This window comes from Carassius carassius, chromosome 12 (assembly GCF_963082965.1).
Source record: "Carassius carassius chromosome 12, fCarCar2.1, whole genome shotgun sequence".
NCBI lineage: Eukaryota > Metazoa > Chordata > Actinopteri > Cypriniformes > Cyprinidae > Carassius > Carassius carassius.
Window position 1 is genome coordinate 19,770,349 of NC_081766.1, and position 4,406 is coordinate 19,774,754.

Genomic DNA, 4,406 nt, shown 5'->3' on the forward strand with positions numbered 1-4,406 from the left:
TGTCATGAAGACTAGACTGAGAGGAGCGCGCATCAGATCTCCCTCAATTAATCCACCATTAGATGCCTGAGATTCATGGCTCACTGCCTTTGCTTGCTTACTGCGTTGGAGCTCAAATCTAATTAGACTCTCTCTCTCTCTTTCTCTCTCTCTCTCTCAGCTTCTCTTTCTCCATGTCCATCCCTCCTTAGATCGAAAGATAGACAGATATTTTCTCGCTGAGCCCTGTGGTTGGGTATTTTAGGTGTTCCTCCCTCCCTCCCTCTCTCTCTCTTGCTCTCTCTCCTCTCTATCTCTCTCGTTCAGTATCTTATCCTTACAGCTACATTCTCACTCTCAGTCTGTCCCTCTCTCACACTCCTGCTGTCCCTCCCACTCGCTCTCTCTCTCTCTCTGTAACTCCCTCGCTCCTCTCATCCTCCTGTGACTTAGTTTGCTGTGCGCAACAACTGGCAGACCTCTCTCCTCATCTCCGTTGCTCGGGAGGGGATCCTGCACGTTTGGGCACATGGTCTTACGGCGGTGACAGATCCGCGGCACAACAACCTGAAGGGACAGAGGCACGGCATCCTCAGCCTTCCCCGTCACTGCCGAAACAAGGCAGCGGACAAATGGGCGGCTTTGTGCTCAGCGGCTGCCACTCTGTAGAGATCTCTAGGGTAAGCCTGCTTCAGTGGAGTAAGGATTTGTGCCTGTTTTTTTCTGCCAGTACTTTGCCTTTTGTTCCTTTTGTGACTCGTCACAATATCATGGGGGAAAGAAAGATTTGTTGCCTTGGGTATTGTGTGAGCTGATTGACACTGTGCTGCAGATTTGTGTAATCGCACTACTATCGGGGCGGTGGATATTTTTCTGCTGGATTTGTCAACTGTGTTTGCCGTATTAACATATTCATGGGATTCCTGCTCCTTCAATTAAATGGCAATCTGTGTCAGTGAGCCTCTGTAATGATGTGTGAGTGGAATGAAGAGGAGCTTCACGAAAAAAAAAAAAAGAAAAATGAAAAGCTTTTTTTGTCCCTTCTGTCCACGTTTCGTCTTCTCTTTTCTTTCATTTTTCATCTCCTTGTCCACCTCTCATCATGTTTCATTGTTTTGTTGTTCTCAAAATCCCCAACATGAAGGGAAAGTCACGAAAGGATTGGGACAGTCACTCAGACTCCTCGTTCATGCACTGGCTGCAGGAAAAGCTTCTGGAGATGAAGCAGAAGATTGTGTATGTTTTCTATTGGCTAGTGGAAGATGTCATACCATGGGAACCTAATGCTTTTTTTTGGGGGTGGGGGGTGGGGGGTGCACGGGAGGGTGGTCTTTTAGCTTTGACAGGGCTGCCCAAACAAGATAAGAAGGGAGTTTATTTTTTGATAAGCCCGTTGAGTTAAACCAGGGGATGTGTTGTCTCCAGTGTCTCATTTAGTGTGTGAATTATGACTAAAATGTTGTAAGCATCAGTTGATGGGTGTGTCGGAGTGTTTCGAGCATGTTAGATAGACGTGGTTTTTGAATGTGTTGTGTTGTAGTGGCTTTACACTGTAATGGTGAATCACCACTGTTCAGTACACAGTCTCTTAATATTAACATTTAAATGTTTCTGTTTTTTTTTTGCCCCCCCCCCCCCCCCTTTCCAGCTTCCAAGAAAGCTGTTGTAAACACATTTCTCACATATACATCCTCAATGAGACCCAGCACAGAGACTCATATTTCTTTTTTCTTTTTTTCTTTTTTTTATGTTTGTGTTAATTTGTGGTTCCACGTGAGTCAGAAAGTGTGTATGAATGAATTCCACAAGGCTGGAAAAATATATGTTCTGATGTCCATCTTTTTCCACTTCCATTTTGGAGCTGCTGCACCCCTCAGAAAATGAGAGCCATAATAACAGTCATTGTTCCCTGTTTCTGACAGCCATCACTGCATTGCCTTTTTTTCCCCCAAACGATCTGTAATTTGCTTCCCGCTGCTAATGGATTTTATGTATGACTCCTCTTCTCTCTCTTTCTCTCTTCCTCCCTCCCTGAATGTATGTGATGAGCATGTGAGACTTTGACTGTTAATGTGGTGTGCAATAGTGATGTTAACCTATGGCGAAGAGAATGTCAAGCCTCACTTTTGTTTAATTCCTTCCTCCTTTACATCGTTTCCCAGATTTGGCCTGAATGTTTGCGAGCGATTCTGCCCCCAGAAGCCGGGCTAGACCGAGGACAGGATGTGAGGTCTGTGAGCACCCTATGCCAGGTAAGATGATCCCCCTCACCATCTGTCTCTCCACATAACTAGTTAAACCCAGGAAGGGAAGCGTTTTACATGCAATGTCCTCCCTCTCCTGCTACAAATGCAAAGTGTGTTCATTTCTGTCTGCAGATGCAACCTTTGACGGGGGCCTTGCCTTGTGGTAAAGGGCATCTTCAATCAATTCCCCTAGAGAGAAAGCTCTGCTTTGGCCTATGCCACTGTGAATGGGTGAAAGTCAGGCGAAGCCCCCTTTTTCTAAGGCTCTCTTCGGTGACGGGTATTCTTGGGTGGATAATACGGCTCTCGTTGTTATTGCTTAAGAATACGCGTAGTTGAGGAGAGTCATTGTCAACTGTCTTCGGGGAGATAACCTCCACTGGTCCCAAAAAACTTCTGGCTTTGCACTGCGGCCGTTTATGTAGCTAAACTAGACAGCTAATTATTTTCTCTGTGGTTTGTTTGATTTCTGCAACAGGAGACAGGCAGCTCTTGGTCTCATTGGATTGTCTCCACCTACATTGGCAAAGCGCCGCTTTATGCACCGCTATCCAATGAGTGGCATTTTGCATTTCACACAACTTGTTTTTATTTTTTTATCTGAGTGTGGGTTCGAGGGGCAGATTATTGGGAATGGCTTATTTTGGCTCTCTTCAGGGAGTGTTTTAGTGTACACATGCTTGCCTGGCTGATAGGAATGCATTTACTGCTCTTTATTATTAGTCCTGTGCACCAGCAGGAGCCCCGGACTGCATGGGGTGTTCACACAGATCGATTTTGAGATGGCATTAGGCGTACAGTTTTCACCATTCAGCTTATAGCGTTGGGAGGCAAAATGTCTTCGGAATCTAAGAGGCTTTGCTATGAAAGGGGAGGGGCTTCCAGTCTAATTATGAAACACAACTAGTAGAAGCAGCATAATAGATTACATGAATGCATCTACTGGGCTCGTAGCATCAGCTGTTTCCTTCTGATTGTAGCACAGTTTCTCAGGACTAAAAAACAATTTAATATAGTTTTTTTTTTCTTCTACATAAAGACACATGCACATAATGCTCTTTTCCAAACCACTAATTACTTTTTAATGATGCACTCAAATGTCTTAGTTAGCTTGTGCTGGTGAAAGCTAATGAGGCCTGTGTCATATAAAGATGATCAGTGTTTTTAAAGCAGTCATACCTTTCTCTCAGCTGTTTCCTTAGGGATATGTTGTTTATATAAGATTTAACAAAACAACTTTAATATAACTGAATGCATTCAAGATTAACCTGATATCTTTTTTTAATGGATTGTTTTTATAAACCTAAGATAAAACTGAAGGAGTGGCAATTTTAGATAGTCTCTGCTATGTATATATTTATAAATAAATATTTGTTAAATAAATATTTGTTTGTGTTGGTTACAATTTAATTGTTATACAGAACTGTTAAGAAATTGTAAATGCATGGCTTGCTTCTTTCATTCTCTGCTTTAAAAAAATAAATAAAAAGGCCTGGAAGGCAAAGAGGCAAAATGCAAATTGACTTCTACTCTGTTTTAGTTACATTAGCCACAGAACTTGTGAAAATAACTAGAGGCTTATTATAAATGCTCATGAAAAGTTCCCATCCCCAGAAAGAAAACATATTACTTATATTATTATGTAATCTAGTGATATAATGCTAATATTATACATATCACGAGGTTATAAAAGGTATATTATATTTTATTACTTATATTATATTATATTGATGTTACCTGTCATTAATTCATTGTAATTCTTTGTTACTGATGCACATTCAATGTTTTTTTTCACACTTCTATTTCTTCATTTTACTCAACACTGAATGTGCCTTTATCATTAAGTCATGGCAAATGTTGTTTCCAATGACAATTTGAAGCCCTAAATAAACTCTCTGTAAAAAGTTGTTATGAAGATTGTTATGTTATGAATTTGTCATGACTTGAGTGAGTTTACTCTGCCTTCCCCCTGTTTCCTCTCTCTGTGTTAATAGCTTTCATACACCTGTATCCGTGCAGGTGTTTTCCTCTTTATGATTATCTCTCCCACCCACCGAGCTAATTTAAGCTTTGGAAAAAAAGAAGAAGAAAAAAACACACGAAATAACCCATGGAAATTTCACTAGTTTGCTAAATAACGACTTCATTTGGCACAGTTTTTCTCTTTCTTGTGTAGACAGC

General features: G+C 41.3%; 1 long non-coding RNA gene across 1 annotated transcript; it reads left to right on the top strand.

Moving 5' to 3' along the window:
- Window positions 1–399: 399 nt before the first annotated feature.
- Window positions 400–4,009, top strand: LOC132154232 (uncharacterized). Its single transcript, XR_009437117.1, has 3 exons — window positions 400–659; window positions 2,142–2,231; window positions 2,358–4,009. It is a non-coding gene; the product is annotated as an uncharacterized LOC132154232 (long non-coding RNA).
- Window positions 4,010–4,406: the final 397 nt, after the last annotated feature.